The following is a 17490-nucleotide window of genomic DNA, read 5'->3' as shown; positions in this document are numbered from 1 at the left end:
TGGAGGGTGAAGGTAACGGTCGTCCCCGTGGTAATCGGAGCACTAGGTGCGGTGACTCCCAAGCTAGGCGAGTGGCTCCAGCAGATCCCGGGAACAACATCGGAGATCTCTGTCCAGAAGAGCGCAGTCCTGGGAACAGCTAAGATACTGCGCAGGACCCTCAAGCTCCCAGGCCTCTGGTAGAGGACCCGAGCTTGAAGGATAAACCACCCGCAGGGGCGTGCTGGGTGTGTATATCTCAAGCTATGTCTGGACAAAAGATCCTCTGGGAACAAGAGGGGAAATGTGTGTGCATTGCACAAGCTTATGTTTGAGGCCGGGGACCTTTTTCAGTAGTTTGGCCCCGTCAAGTTCCAAAAAAAGTTTTTGAAAAGTTCTTCAGCTCCTTCAGATATTCGAGGTTGAGGGCATATATCAGTCCCATCAGCAGTACACATGCCTTTGTTCGGCTTCCACATCCCTCCATCACTTGGTTTCCCTCAATCACAATGGACACATCTGATGGATCCTCCTCAGCCATGATGTTGTGGATCACGATCACCTTCATCTTATTGTCTGTGTAATCCTCACATTCCTACGTGTTAAAAAGAAAGAAACAAAAAGCATACACATGTTTTATTTTATTTTATTTAAGATGCTTTTTCAATATATTTCAGTTTATCTAAAAAGGGGAGCGGACAGAAGATGAATGGAGAAGGGGAGAACAGGGGATAGGAGAGGACAGGAGAGAAGAACATTAGGATCCCTTGAGTTAATAAGTAATCTGTTATCAATATGACATACCTGGCAGTCATGAAAAAGATCTTCTTGTCTTTCCCCGAGGCAGCTAATGAGGCAGCAGATAAGGAGGTGCCTTTTCTTCTAAATGCTTTGTGTCTGTAGGAAGATACAATTTAGTGAAGAGACTAAGTCAAGTGATTTACTTACATTAAGACTCAATTAAAAACAAAAACGTGGCTGCTGATGTCTATCTCCAGCTTTCAACAGGTGAGAGGCTGGGTACACCCTGGAAAGTCAATCACAAGGCAACATAGAGACAGACAGGATAAACAACCATGCACACACACACTCAAACCTAAGGACAATTTGGAGAGACCAATTTACCTAACAGTCCTGTTTTCTGACTGTGGGAGGAAGCCGGAATACCTGGGGGGAACCCACACATGCACAGGGAGAACATGCAAACCCCATGCATAAAGACCCTGGGCCAGGATTCGAACCCAGGACCTTCTTGCTACCCACTGCAGCCCTCCATAATTACATATTTGTGAAAAAAGTCAAATAACATACATCATTCAAAGTGTCCAGCAGAGGTCTTATCTCGGAACCAACAGCTCCTCCTTTGGCACCCATAAGCTGCAAAAGACCTGGTGTGTACTCATCAAGTTTCAGCATGAATGTCTCCACCAACGAAACTGGTGATGCGTCTGAACTCTTCGATGATCTAAGAAGTAAGGGGACAAAAAAAATGAAATTTTAAATGCCAGACCAGATCTCATAGTTATAACATGAATGTTTTTTTTATTTATCTGTTTTCCTCCTGAAAAATCTCCCTATAGCTGGAGTTCATGATGCTGCTGTGTCCCATTGTTTCCACGCAGTGCGCTCATCTGAGCGGATAATGAAGCAGATACGCGAGCAAAACTGTATCTGCATGACAGAACAAGCGACTACTGCTGCGCACATTTTTAAATACAAGCAAGCATGCTTCAGAGCTTTTCAGAAAGTTCTGGTGCTGCTAAAACAAAGCCGCCAGTTACAGCTGGGAGAAAGCTTTCTGTGAGCTCTCCGCGATGATGAGGAGCTACAGATCAATGGGGAGAGGCAGACAGAAGCAACAGCTGATGTTTAAGAGTTTAAAACACGACTGTTGGGAATGATCTGCCCAATGTTCATAGAATCTCAAAGACATACAGGATTTAAGTTTGTTTACCTGTTTTATGTGTTGACCCAGAAGCAGAGCCACCACAACTTAAGGATTGCCCCTCTCATTTCTCAAAAAAAATCGTCTGACGTCCATTTTCTTTTCCATCAAGCCAGGAAAGTAGTTTGCAAAGACTGTGATTCAACTTCATGGGCTTCATCCTCCTGGGGACGCATTTGTAGACCAATTACGCCACAGCGACGCGCCGAAGGCTGTCCAAATTCGTAGACTCCTCAAAATGTAGCCGACAAATGCGTCCTTCTTTTCTTCAAATTTTAAGGATTGGTTGGGTGTGTCCTTCGTGGCCCACCATATCCCAAGATTCATGGCGCGGCCCAGCCAAACTCCAGTTTCCGGCAATGGCGGCCGCTACTAAGTTTTAAAATTACTCTTTCTGGGTCACAAAATAAACTGTTAACATGTTTTCAGGCGAGAATGTGGGTGTGTAAACTGCAACTATCTGCTCCGTTTATCGAGACATCGCATATTTGCAAAAGTGCTTCGACGTATTCGGAGACGTCTGTTACCCACCAGCTCGATAGATAGCCGAGAGCTCGAGGGTTACTAGAGCCGCCGAGAACGGCACAATCCCAGCACATCATTTTCAGATCACCGCGGTCTTTCGCTACTCTGGTTAAACATAGGTTTATATCCGGCCTACCTGAGCATCTGGCATCCTTGTACAAACGTGGCAGCCCTACTGTTGGGACTGAATGCCCATCCCTAAACCTACTTGTTTAAACTGGATTACTAGCTTTAATACAGATTTTACTTACTGTCATATCATGGGTTTTTTTGTTTTTTTTTAATTTGTTGTTCGTGGTTGTATTTTGCTGGTTTCTGTATTTTAATTTATTAGAATCTATTTTAATCTACTGTTTTGTCTTTTTCTCTTTGTAAGGTGACCTTGGGTTTTAGAAAGGCGCCATGAAATAAAATGTATTATTACATTATTATTATTATTAAGCTTCTATACCTCTAGTAACATCTGCTGTCTTTTTGCTCAGGTCACTGTTAAAAAACACAAGAAGAAGAAAAACAGTGTCAATGAGACTTCTATCAGGATAAATAAATGACATGATAACTAGCAAACCTTCAATATATGTTCTTATTTTCGTCTTACTTTTATCAACAAATTAAGACAAGAAATTTAACTCTGTGTGTGTGTGTGTGTGTGTGTGTGTGTGTGTGTGTGTGTGTGTGTGTGTGTGTGTGTGTGTGTGCGTGCGTGTTGGTTGTTTTTTTAACCCTAGAAAATAAAAATGAAGCTAATGAAAAGATTCCTCGTTGTCTGTTATTCATCTAAGTAGCTGGAATTAAAATGCTTTAACTATGATTTAACTATTACTGCTCTTATTGATATTGAATGAACTATGATATTATTATTATTATTATTATTATTATTATTATTATTATTATTAAATCATTGCTAATATTATATTATATTATAAAATTAAGTGCTGACATTCCAGTTTGGCTACATATATAAATCCGGTACATAAACAGTACAACAACAAAGCACAGAGCTCCAGGGATTTATAAATAAATTACTTTTTAAGTGAATCACAATTGTTTGACTTCAACTTTTTAAATCCATTCAATGACCATTCAGTTTATGGTCATTATTATTTCCATGACTGCCCTTCTGCTAATTGGAGGGCTTTGTTTTCATAAAGTGATGATAAACAGACCGGTGATGGAGGTGGTGGGGTGTTACTGACTCATAGATGGGTCACGCTCACTGGACATTTTTCCATTTAAAGAAGCCAATTAGTCCTGCAGACGTGCCTGCTCATCAGAATGCCGATCAGGTCGAAGGCACAAACAAACACACCCAGGACCTTATTATCCTGCTGTACTCTTCAGAAGCCATGAAGCAATTTCTGCCCTTAATGTGACATTTCCGCAAAAAATGTATGCTACAAGCCTTTGTAAATGTTTGTGTACCACTGGGGTAATGATATAGTTGGCTGTACTGACCAAAATCACCAAAATCTGTGTTTTGCTTATGGTACGCAAATTTTTGCACATTGTAATGTTAGTTACAGTGTATTAAGTACTCACAGCCTGCAAATTTTAAAAGAGCAAATAATATTTTTAGTTGGGCTAGAAAGCCAAGTGTTTACTTCCTGGAAAAACACCAAATTTTACACTCCTGCCATAATCCATATAGTTGCAGTTTAATTTCATGACACACTATTCTTAAATTTTTGTACAGTTTCTTCACCGTTTAATAACTGTTAACATTACCAGATATTTTGGTGTAAATGCATTTATATGGACAATAATATTGAAACTGAAACTCTGCTCTTGTGCTTTAATTTATATTATCTTATATTTCTTTAAGTAAAAGAGCCCCATGAATGGACAGGTATATAAATCAACAGATTTTCAGAAGTTGTACATTTCTGTATTGATTTTTTTTTAATTATTTAACTTAGAAAATATTCAAATACAGAGGGAGCCCAGGAAGCTGAGAGCAAAGTCCTCTATTGGGGTGATACAGTATTATGGGGTCTGATTATTCTAGACCTCGTAAGTGGTCATAAGACTTTTAACCTTCTCCAGGCAGACATTGCAGATTTGCAACAGTTAAGAACTAACAACCTGATTACCCCACATACATATTTTATGAGGTTTTTTTTACTCAGAAGTACCACTGCAGGACTTGGTTGTGCATTAGCAGCAAAAAACTTAATTTGGGCCTGAGAGGGTTAAATTTGATTCTGGATTTAAGAGGAAGACAATGAAATGGGTTAGTAATTATAGCTGGAAGTAGAAAACACAGCTCTGTTAGCTAATATAGTCTAATATAAAGGTGTTTGGACTATGGCAGGAAGTCAGGCTCCCAATTGGGAACATGTAAGCTCTCTACAGAAAGGCAGCAGTTAGGATTTGAAGTAACAGGTTTAATTGCTTAAGCATCAAGCAACCTATAATTTAGCTTCCACTGTGATACAAATTGCCTAAAGTCTGTGCTTCTGTTTTAGTGAGTAAAATTCTATTACTTTACTAGCTTGTTACTTTACACAAACTAGCAAATGTATCTGAGGTGCAACTTTACACTTTATAAATGCCACCTGCTACTGATCCTTGCTAGCTAGTATAACTAGCTAACTTGATAACTTGAGTCTTCATTCTCCCTAATATTATCACCTCCTCTCCAAAAAAAAAACTAACAGCTAACATGGTAGGCCCCAAAACATTAATGCTGAATATTCAGTACGCAGAGTTAAAAACCTAATGGGGGACTATGCCCATATGCAGTCTGTAGTAAAAACAATGAAAAAATATATTATCAAAATCGAAATAGTGTAAACTATTTGACTTTTTAAAAACAGTTAAATTATGTTTTTCCATATGTGAAATATATCCTCTGCGTGTCTAATAGGGTAAAGTAAGAACGCAGTGAAAGCAGAAACCACATTTAACCACAGTGTGTGCAGACATATATAAGAAATCCACCTGTGTCTCACAATTACTGCCACAATGGATTAATAATGCCTTTTCACACTGAATAGTTGTTAACTCCCCGACATTTCTGCATTGTTTTGGCTTTCGTTTTTTATTTTTTGAAGGTTGCAAGGCTCAGGTAAAAAATGCTATGAATGTGACAAAATAAAGAGGTGAACAACTAAGAGCTGTGTTTACCACACAGTGTTTACCCTACATTTCTCACATCAAAGTACAATTCTGATGTTTTATAAACCACCCTTAAAAAAGTTGGGAGCCAATAAGATAAATTCAGAAACTTATCAGACAGCACAGACTGCATGGCTCTTCACAATATTCATGACATTTGGAAAATTTGGAAATTTAAAATGGCAGCAAATATTTTTATCTTGGTGTTCACAAAAAAAATACACAATCATCATCTCAATGAAGAAAATATCCATAGATCTCATGTCTGACGTTCTGGTCCATCTGGAGAGAAAAAACAGTGCTTTGGTCCACAGCCATCCACCCATCAACTCAACATCTTTGAGTTTAATCTCAGATTGCTGTGCTATCAGATGTACTAATCAAAGTTTATTTATAACTGCCAGAATTGTGTTGAGTATGGCACTAACATGTGAGCACACCTCTCCTAACCCTGCCTTACAGACAGGGGCGGATCTAGAGAAATTTTCTTAGGGTGGCATGAGGGTGGCATGAGGGTGGCAAAGAAATCAAATGGGGTGGCAAAATCAAAGCCTTTTTTCTTTCCAAACACATATGCAGGTGGTTACATATGGTTAAAATAATTCAAATGCAGTAAGTATACACGTTTTTCATATAAATATAGTCTATAACTTAATTATTGTCTGTATATTATTGTCTGTAGCCCACATAATTACACACTTTAGTTACTTAAAACGTGAGTTTTGATCTTATGTACTGTATAGCCTGTATAATAAATAAATATGTAGCCCAACAAGTATAAAATCCAGAAAGCTACACAACATGGGGCGGTTCATTTACAAACACAAGTCTAACTTAAGTTTCACACTGTTTTTTGTTAGAAAACAATCACATTGTTACAGCTTAAATGACACAAAATGTCAGAAATCTGCACTGTCATGAACAAAAATTTAAACCTAATTTTCATGATTTGTTGGATTAACCCACTGAGGTCTGAAATACAACCGGCCATTTTTGACTCCTTTTGAGTTTACGCTTGTAGTTCACCCTCAGATTGTTTCATTTTTTTTTGTTCCCCTTGCCTTGTTTGGTTTCATTCTTTTCAGCTCAACTGAATTTAGTTGTTTTTTTCACTGACATACTGCATTAGGATTACAGATCTGAAATCACAGATTCAGATCTGTGATTTCAGAATACTTAGTATTCTGAAATCACAGAACTTAAAATCCTAGTAGTATTTTGTTACTGTAAAAAAACCACAGACATGTTGAGTAAAATTTTACAACTTGAAATGCAAATATAAAATGTACATTTTGTAAACATATACAACTATTTATCTAAAAATGCAGCCAATACACCTGCCGTTTTTTTCATTTTGTACAACCATTTAAAAATATTACTAAAACTAAAATGAGAGAACAATCAGGTGTTGCAATAAGATGCCCCACAAATGATGTGTGGCAGTAAAAAAAAAGTTTGTCCGCCAAAAGACAGATGAGAACAGCACAGGGATAAACCTGCAGGCCTGACAACAGGAGGTGTATCACTCCGCTGGTTTTCTACTTAGTGACAGTGTTTACGTTGCAAATGTGCCTCTGTGACATTCATTAGTGCCCTCACTGACACACAAAACAAAACGACTACACAACAGAACACACTAAGTATACACACTAAACGTCACAAATCTCCCACATCTAAAAACTCTCTCGCTCTCTCTCACTCGATATCAGTCATGTGATTTGGAGGTGCAGCGTGTCCGTGGACCACAGAGGGTTAATAACACTCACCTTCCTTCCATTTCCAGAGTGTAACATCCACCCACCTGTGCAAAAAGCGAAATTCCCATGGTGCTGTTCAAAATGTGCTCTGGCACAATCATAAACATCACTTGCTACTGAAAACAAGGAAAAAGCCGGTCCTGCTATGGGCTGAACCATTTGTTAATGGTGGAGGGGGGAAACACTATGCAATATATTCAGTTTTAGCATTTATATTCACTGTTGACTGTAACTAGGCTCAAACTGTTAATGCTATCTTATTTTAATAAACAACACTGTCATATGGAAAACTGGGGTGGCACTTGGGGTGGCAAGGGATCATTTTAGGGTGGTGCTTGCCACCCTTCTAGATCCGCCCCTGCTTACAGACCATATCGCACTACTCTGTGCTTCTCCACAGCAACCCTGGCTGTCAGCGGTGGCTCATTTAACTTGTAGGACGACATTAGAAAAATACTCGGTCAACTTAACTGTTATTACACAACATTACTGCGACACAGTAAATGCCAAGTCAGTCAACCATAAGATTTACAATGAACAATTTTCTTGTTCTTTGCCTCTCACACCACACCATTATTTACTCATCCAGATTAAAAATATATGTAGCTGTATAACCTTTGAAAGCTTTTATCCTGGCAGAAGTGTAAGGTGAGCAATTCCCTACTAGATATACATAGATGTCACTGAACTGCTGCTCTGGGAGAGACATCGCCACATTTGGGAATTGAAATTTGGGGGTGGCTGTAGTTCAGGCGGTAGTGTAGGTTCTCTGTAGTGTAGGTTCTCATATTGCTGCGGGTGGTGGCGAATGGGTGAATGCACAACCCATTGAGTAAAGTGCTTTGAGTGCTCAGAAGAGTAGAAAAGTGCTATTTAAAAACCAGTCCATTTACCAAATAAAGCTGCTAGACTTTTGCTCCCAAAAAGTCATAGTTTCTCTTCATGTCTTTGCTTTTGCTCAATGCTGTCCTCGTTACAGCACATTTCTTCAATAACCATTTTGGATGTATACTATAGTCTAAGTTCTCATAATGCTGGGTGAATGTGACATGTTGTATAGAGCGCTTTGAGTACTCCGCGAGAGTAGAAAAGCACTAAATAAGAATCAGTCCATTTACCATTCATAATGCAAATCAGAAGAAATTATGGTGAAAAACAGAGTAATGTTCGGAATAGAAATAGTACAAATAATGTGTGTCGTAAGTTGTAACTTACCCTTTCCTCTCTCCAATATTCATATCATCCCGACAAAGACCTTGTCCTTTGTTTCTAAGGGAGGGGGTACGTGAATTACTACAGCCTCTGTGATGTGTAAATAGCCTTCCCATTAGGACAATGTGATTAGAAGCCCCTCATTAGCATTTCTTCTTATTGTCAACTCTAACAATGGACACAAACAAAACATTAACATGGAAATCGGGAAAATGTACCTCATTAGTTTTCTCTATTCGAGCCCATTTCTGCATTAGTCTTGGAAATCAGAGAAAAGAAGATAACAGCATTGTTATCATTGTTGTCATGTTGATATGTTAACAAGAAAAGTAAATGATGAAACATCTAAATGCTAACACTGCTGCTTACCATCCTGAAGTTTTTAGGTCTCATCTAGAAGTAAGAAAGAAAGTAAGAAAGAAAAAAGTAGATAAACTCTCTAAATCACCAATATCGCAAATTGCAAAAGGTTAAAAGTGAGGGTTAAATACAAGTTATTTTGTTTTGGTCTGTTTCATCAGCTGTTTTATCACCTTCTCCCTGTCCACCTACTCCACTAACCATCACACGGACCTATTACTAATTGTGCATTTTCCTAGGAGCCAATAAACATAATTCATAAAGCACTGAGCAAGAACTACACTGATTATACACAAGGTGCTTCCACAGGCTACAAAACGTATCTGTCCAATTGGCTATTAGCCAAAACAGTAAGACTGGATTAATGATTAAATGCAGAGTGATGTATGTACAGACCATCTCTTCACTCATATACTTTCAGGGAATTAAAAGTTTTAAGCCTAATCTAAAAAACAGAGAATGTCTGTCTCTAGCAGAACATTCAGACTTCAATGAGCACATTAAAAAATATTCAGGACTGCTTTCCTTAATTTGTGCAATATCTCTAAAATTTAAAACATCCTGTCTCATGGTGATCCTGCAAAAAATAGTTCATGCAGTTATTGCTTCTAGGTTGGACTATGAACATTATTATCAGGTTGTCTTAAAAAATTATTTGAAAAGCCTTCAGTTCATCCAAAGTGATGCAACAAGAGTACTGAAGGGTGCTAGAAAGTGAGAGCATATTTTGCCTATATTGGCTTCTCTTCATTAGCTTCCAGGATCGAATTTAAAATCCTTCCCATAATAAACATCCATCCATTCGCTTCCGCTTATCCTTTTCAGGCTCGCGGGGGGCGCTGGAGCCTATCCCAGCTGTCATAGGGCGAAAGGCGGGGTACATAATAAAAAATCTGACCCCATCTTATCTTAAAGACCTTGTGGTACCATATCACTATCACTTAATAGTGGTTTCTAGGGTATTTAAAAGTGTAAATATATACAGTAATAAGATGGTGTGTGTGTGTGTGTGTGTGTGTGTGTGTGCGTGCGTGCGTGTGTGTGTGTGTGTGCGTGTGTGTGTGTGTGTGTAGAGAGAGAGAGAGAGAGCGAGATCTCTGCTGTTGTTCCCGGGATCTGCTGGAGCCACTCGCCTAGCTTGGGAGTCACTGCACCTAGTGCTCCAATTACCACCGGGACGACTGTTACCTTCACCCTCCACATCCTCTCGAGCTCTTCTCTGAGCCCTTGGTATTTCTCCAGCTTCTCGTGTTCCTTCTTCCTGATATTGCTGTCATTCGGAACCGCTACATCGATCACTACGGCCGTCTTCTTCTGTTTGTCTACCACCACTATGTCCGGTTGGTTAGCCACCACCATTTTGTCCGTCTGTATCTGGAAGTCCCACAGGATCTTAGCTCAGTCATTTTCCACCACCCTAGGGGGCATCTCCCATTTTGACATTGGGACTTCCAGGTTATACTCGGCACAGATGTTTCTGTATGCTACTTCCAGCCACTTTGTTCCACGTATGCCCTGCCAGCTAGCATCTTGCACCCTGCTGTGATGTGCTGGATTGTCTCAGGGGCATGTTTACACAACCTGCACCTGGGGCCTTGCCTGGTGTGATAGACCCCAGCCTCTATGGATCTTGTGCTCAGAGCTTGTTCCTGTGCTGCCATGATTAGTGCCTCTGTGCTGTCTTTCAGTCCAGCTTTGTCCAGCCACTGGTAGGATTTCTGAATGTCAGCCACCTCCTCTATCTGCTGGTGGTACATACCGTGCAGGGGCATTACCGTTCAGCTCACTCCTTAGGACTTGCCTGACCCTCTGCAGGTGGTTGCAGGCATCTTAGCGAACTCTTCATGGTCCCCATTTGCCTGTGGGATCCCCAGGTACTTGTAGCTGTCCTCTATGTCTGCAATGTTGCCTTCTGGTAGATCGATCCCCTCAGTTCTGACTACCTTCCCTCTCTTCGTTATCATCCGACTACACTTCTCCCGTCCGAACGTCATTCCATGTTGTATATGCTGGTGGTGTGGAGCAGTGAATCGATGTCTCGTTCACTCTTGGCATACAGCTTGATGTCATCCATGTACAGGAGGTGGCTGACAACTGCTCCGTTCCGTAGTCGGTATCCGTAGCCAGTCTTGTTAATGATCTCACTGAGGGGGTTCAGGCCTATGAAGAACAGCAGTGTAGACAGAGCATCTCCTTGGTAGATCCCCAGTTGATGGTGACTTTTGCTATGGGCTTGATGTTGGCCTCTAGTGTTTTTTCCGCCACATCCCCATTAAGTTCCTGATGAAGGCTCTTAGGGTCCTGTTGATCTGTATAGTTCTAGGCACTTCAGGATACAGGTGTTTGACACTGAGTCATAGGCCTTCTTGTAATCAATCCAGGCAGTGCACAGGTTGGTTAGCCTAGTCTTGCAGCCTCGGGCAACTACTCGGTCTACCACTAGCTGGTGTTTTGCGCCTCTGATATTTTCTGTGCCCCACTCATAATAATAATAATGGATTGCATTTAAATAGCGCTTTTACTATTCCACTATTCATTCACTCTCACATTCACACACTGGTGGAGGCAGCTACAGTTGTAGCCGCAGCTGCCCTGGGGCAGACTGACAGAAGCGAGGCTGCCATATCGCACCATCGGCTCCTCTGGCCAACACCAGTAGGCGGTAGGTGAAGTGTCTTGCCCAAGGACACAACGACCAGGACAGAGAGCCCAAGGATCGAACCGGCAACCTTCCGGTTACAGCCACGGTCGCCCTCATGTGCTGAGTGGGACACTCATATGCTTGTTCATCTTAGTGTAGATCAGCTTGTTCTCGGTAATGGTATCGTCCATAATGCTGCATTCACATCATCTAGCACATAGGTGTCAAACTCTGGCCGGCGGGCCAAATTTGGCCCGCAGCCTAATTACATTTGGCCCGCGAGGCCATACCAAATTACTATTAGAGCTGGCCCACCGGTCTTAATTCAAATTCAAATTCAAATTCAAAATTTTATTTGTCACGTACACAGTCATACACAGTACGATATGTAGTGAAATGCTTGGACAACTGCTCGTGACCTAAAAAAAACAAAAAAGGAAAAGGCTATGAATAAGATAGGAAATAAATATGAAAAAGTTAAAAAGGGTAAATTTAACTAGGAAGGAATAAAATATAAATTAAGGTTAAAAATGAAATAACTGTACAACACAAATTAGAATGAAGGGTAAATTTAACTGGGAAAGAATAAGATAAAATATATAAATTAAAGTTGAAAATAAAATAACTGTACAACAAAATACACAATATAGAACTATATAAGAATGTATGAAGAAATCTAAATATAAATAAATATATACACAATAACAGCAGCTGTACAAGTATTAACTAGAAATGAAGAATATAGTGACCAGTGTTGTGCAAAAACAAAGTCCAGAAAGTCCAGTGTGTGTGTAAGAACCATATGTGTGGGTCAGTACTGTGTGGTGGTGTGATTGAGAGACCGTATCGCCTGCGGGAAGAAGCTCCTCCTCAGTCTCTCTGTGTTGGTCTTCAGGGAGCGGAATCGCTTTCCTGACCTCAACAGAGAGAACAGTCTGTTGTTGGGATGGCTGAGGTCCTTCACGATCTTCCTGGCCTTGGTCCAGCACCGCCTGCTGTAGATTGAGTGCAGGTCAGGGAGCTCGGAGCGGATGGTGCGCTCAGCTGACCGCACAACCCTCTCTAGAGCTCGTCTGTCCTGCATGGTGCTGTTCCCGAACCAGGTTAAGATGTTTCCCGCCAGGATGCTCTCTATGGTGCACGAGTAAAAGTTCCTGAGCACCTTGGAGGGCAGTTGGAAGTCTCTCAAGCGTCTGAGGTGGTAGAGACGCTGTCGGGCCTTTTTCACCACGGTGTTGATGTGACAGGACCATGACAGGTCCTGCGTGGTGTGAACTCCGAGGTATTTGAAGCTGTCCACTCTCTCCACTGGGCACTCGTTGATGACGGGGGTCTGGTAGTTCCTCTCCTGCTTAGTGCTGAAGTCCACTATCAGCTCCTTTGTCTTACTGACGTTTAGAAGGAGGTTGTTCCTCTGGCACCAGTTCTCCAGATTCCTAATCTCCTTCAGGTAGGCCGTCTCGTTGTTATCAGAGATCAGGCCCACCACGACGGTGTCGTCAGCAAACTTGATGATGGTGGTGGAGCTGGTAGTGGCCACACAGTCATATGTGTACAAAGAGTACAGCAGGGGGCTCAGAACACACCCCTGGGGGGCTCCAGTGCTGAGAGTGGTGGAGGCTGAGACATGTCCGCCCATCCTTACTGCCTGTGGTCTGCCGGTTAGGAAGTTGGAGATCCACTGACACATAGATGAGCTGAGTCCCAGATGCTCCAGCTTGGTGGTGAGTGTGGAGGGAATTATGATATTAAATGCAGAGCTGTAGTCTATGAAGAGCATTTTAACATAATTCCCCCTTCTAGTGTCCAAGTGAGTGAGTGATGTGTGGAGGAGATGAGAGATGGCATCGTCTGTGGAACGATTTGGACGGTAAGCGAACTGTAGTGGGTCCAGTGTGTCTGGTAGTGAAGAAATGATGAAGTCTCTGACCAGGCGTTCAAAGCACTTCATCACTACTGAGGTGAGGGCTACAGGGCGATAGTCATTGAGAGAAGCAGGGTGGGGTTTCTTCGGGACGGGAACAATGATGGACTCTTTGAAGCATGTGGGGATCGCCGACTAAAGAGATGTTGAATATCTCAGTGAACACAGGAGCTAGCTGGTATGCGCAGTCTCTTAGGATACGACCTGGGATGCCGTCTGGTCCTGCTGCTTTCCTGGTGTTCACTCTCTTGAAGGCTCTCCTTACTTCATGCTCGGAGATGACGAGCACGTTTCCGGTGCTGGCAGTATCTTCCTGTCTGCAGCCGTTAGCGCCGCTAGCACTAGCATTGTTGGAGTCCTTAGCTGCAGCCTCGAAGCGAGCATAGAAAGTGTTCAGCTCGTCTGCCAGAGTCACGGCCGCGTTCGTCATACCGGTTGTTGGTGCTTTATAGTCCGTTATTGTCCTTAGTCCCCGCCACAGGCTCCTAGAGTCACTCTGTTGGAGTTGTGACTCTAGTTTCCTCCCGTAGCGCTGCTTCGCCTCTTTCACCGCCCTCCGCACGTTATATGACGCGGCTTTGTACGGGTCCATGTCCCCCGTCGTGAGTCCCGTGTTGTAGGCAGCGGTGCGGGATCTCAGAGCGTCGCGGATGGTTTTATCCACCCACGGCTTCTGGTTGGGAAACGTTGTGATAGTCTTTGTCTCCACGGTATCATCCGCTAGTTTCCCGATGAATCCCACAACCGCTTCCGTAAACACGTTGACATCATCATCGGAGCTGTTTCTGAACATGCCCCAGTCTGCGTCATCGAGTGCGTCCTTTAACGCGGCCACCGATTGATCCGTCCAGCGCGCGATCTTCCTCTGAACTGGAACTTCCTGTTTTAGCCTTTGTTTGTATTTTGGCATGAGGAAGATGGTGGCGTGATCGGATTTGCCAAACGGAGGGCGGGATTGTGCCTTGTAGCCGTCCTTGACCGTAGTGTAGCAGTGGTCCAGTGTCCTTTCACCCCTGGTGGGGCAGGTGATGTGTTGATAAAAGTTTGGCGCTGCGCGTTTGAGGTTGGCACTATTAAAGTCCCCCGTCACAATAAGCGCAGCGTCCCGGTGTTGTGTCTGGTGCTGTGCGAGTGCCTCATGCAGCTCGCTTAAGGTGGTGACCGTGTCCGCTTGTGGTGGAATATAAACGGCACTTACAATGGCCGATGTAAATTCCCGAGGTAGATAAAAAGGACGACACATGATGGACAGTAGTTCCAGATTTGGTGTGCAGGAGCGTGTGAGAGGAACAACGTTCGCACTGTTGCACCAGTTGTTGTTCACCATTAAACACACGCCGCCTCCCCTTGACTTCCCCGAGTCCCGTGTCCTGTCCATGCGGTGAACCGAGAAGAACTTGGCCGGCTGGATGGCGTGGTCCGGCACCGCTGGGTTCAGCCATGTCTCGGTGAAGCAGAGGAGATTGCAGTCCCGAATGTCTCTCTGGAACTTTATCCTGGCCCTGAGGTCGTCAAGCTTGTTCTCCAGTGACTGGAGATTGGCGAGCAGGATGCTAGGCAGAGGTGTGCGGTGTGCACGAGCTCTCAGCCTGTTCCTGACGCCGGCTCGCTTCCCCAGAGGTGTGGACTCGAGTCACATGACTTGGACTCGAGTCAGACTCGAGTCATTAATTTTATGACTTTAGACTTGACTTGAAAAAATGTTCTAAGACTTGTGACTTGACTTGGACTTTTACACCAATGACCTGGGACTTGAATTGGACTTGAACCGGTTTACTTGAAAAGACTTGATATTTCACCCCAAATATAAAATTCAACATGCATATTATATAGAGATTGAAAATGTGACGTCATTCAGGGGTAAAACCGCAAAGGATTCTGGGAACTCGTGGCAAGAGGTACTAGCGCACGCAGGCTTTCAATTGAAATCAGTCACACAGCGATAAAAAGAAACACAAAAATGTCAAGAAGCTGTTGTATTATTAACTGCAATAGCCGGGCGCATGACAGCCACGGGAAGCCGACGGGTAAAGAGATCGGTTGTTATCGGATTACGTCGTTGAAGAGACCTCACCGGCGCCATCTTAAATCCTAAGTATGGTATGGTATGTGTGGTGGTACAGTGCACAATGAAGTGAGACAGTGCTCCTCTAAGACCGTGGTGCTACATATAACAGACAAACAACACAGGACCACATAAAGTGCAATCGGCAAAAACTGCAAAAACAGTGCAACACCAGACAGAACAGAATGACACAGGACAGTACAGACACAACAGATCCTTTCGTGATCTGCATACTGAATTCTTTAGCATTGTCTATCAATGCGATTTTGTGAGAGAACTGAATGTAGTCAACCCTTTTTATACTTTTTAACTATTATTTGTTGTTCCTGGAGTAAAAGTAGAATGGTTAGGGAGAGCCTTCAGTTTTCAGGCCCCTCTTCTGTGGAACCAGCTTCCAGTTTGGATTCAGGAGACAGACACTATCTCTACTTTCAAGATTAGGCTTCAAACTTTCCTTTTTGCTAAAGCATGTAGTTAGGGCTGGATCAGGTGACCCTGAATCCTCCCTTAGTTATGCTGCAATAGGCACAGGCTGCTGGGGGACTCCCATGATGCATTGAGTTTTTCCATTTCAATCACCTTTTTCACTCACTATGTGTTAATAGACCTCTCTGCATTAAACCATACTTGTTATTAATCTCTGTCTCTCTTCCACAGCATGTCTTATATCCTGTCTTCTTTCTCTCACCCCAACCGGTCGCAGCAGATGGCCCCGCCCCTCCCTGAGCCTGGTTCCGTCTGAGGTTTCTTCCTGTTAAAAGAGAGTTTTTCCTTCCCACTGTCGCCAAAGTGCTTGCTCATAGGGGGTTGGGTTTTTTCTCTCTTTTATTGTAGGGTCTAGCTTACAATACAAAGCGCCTTGAGGTGACTGTTGCTGTGATTTGGCGCTGTATAAATAAAATAGTGCTTACTTGATATTATATAGTTATACTGAGCAGGACTTTTGTTCCCAATATTCTTTTGTAATTTTAACACTTTACTAACTGCCTTACAATACAAAGCACCTTGAGGCAACTGTTGTTGTGATTTGGCGTTATATAAGTAAAATTGAATTGAAATTGAATTGAATTATTTCAAATGCGGCTTGTTCATAATTAGCTGTGCACTATAAATTACTATGGCAATGTCAGAAGAGAACCACCTGCCTAACATTAAAGATAAGTGGTTAGATACTTGTATTTTTGGTCCTTGTACTAAAAAGCATGGGCTTTTTAGTAATGGTCTCCACAACAGATAAGGCGCCCATAAATAATGCATCTTACAACCAATCAACTAAGTCTAAATTTGACTAATGTGAGATAATGGCAGGAGGTGAGGAGAGTAACACATATTAGTGTGCATCCTACAGTGTAGCTTGAATTGTGTGCATTAGCTAACTTCGTGTAGCATTCAAAAACGTTTTGAGCTCAAGCACTTGTTTTAAAAGTATATTGATTTAAATGTAACTTTATATGTATACTGAACAGAGATGGGCAGTAACGCGTTACTTGTAACACGTTACTGTAATCCGATTACTTTTTTCAAGAAACGAGTAAAGTAAGGGATTACTATTGCAAAAACGGTAATTAGATTACCGTTACTTTCCCGTAGGAACGCTGCGTTACTGCGTTACTAAAACCGTGATTTTTTGCGAGAATGTCTCATAACAGTGACGTAAGCAAGTGCGACGTTTGTGACAACAGCTGTGTGCAGATCAACAGTGGATAATATATCGATTGTGGGAGAGAGTATGAGCGTGCAGCGTTTAAAGCGTGGAAGTACTGACCTTACTTTAAGTTTGATTCCATAAAAAGTGACAAAAACATTAGTGTCCGTTGTGCGTGGGAAGAAAACTTATTTTTACAGCGAAAAAACCCCTAAACTTCCGAGCAAGCACCGAGTGCGCAACGACGTAATGGGAAATTCACAGAGAAACTCGCGGATTCTTCCACTGACCGCCGCGGCACACCTGCACCAGGGTAAACC

At 42.4% G+C, this 17490-nt stretch overlaps 1 long non-coding RNA gene across 1 annotated transcript; it reads right to left on the bottom strand.

The window, feature by feature from the left end:
• Nucleotides 1–253: 253 nt before the first annotated feature.
• Nucleotides 254–1551, bottom strand: LOC113023370 (uncharacterized). The gene is made up of 3 exons (XR_003272561.1): nt 1291–1551; nt 784–876; nt 254–574 (listed from the first exon to the last, which is right to left on the bottom strand). It is a non-coding gene; the product is annotated as an uncharacterized LOC113023370 (long non-coding RNA).
• Between the last annotated feature and the right edge of the window lie 15939 nt (nt 1552–17490).

Source organism: Astatotilapia calliptera, chromosome 6 (assembly GCF_900246225.1).
Source record: "Astatotilapia calliptera chromosome 6, fAstCal1.2, whole genome shotgun sequence".
NCBI classification, from domain to species: domain Eukaryota; kingdom Metazoa; phylum Chordata; class Actinopteri; order Cichliformes; family Cichlidae; genus Astatotilapia; species Astatotilapia calliptera.
The sequence above is the reverse complement of the archived record's forward strand: the minus strand, read 5'-3'. Positions and strand labels throughout refer to the sequence as shown.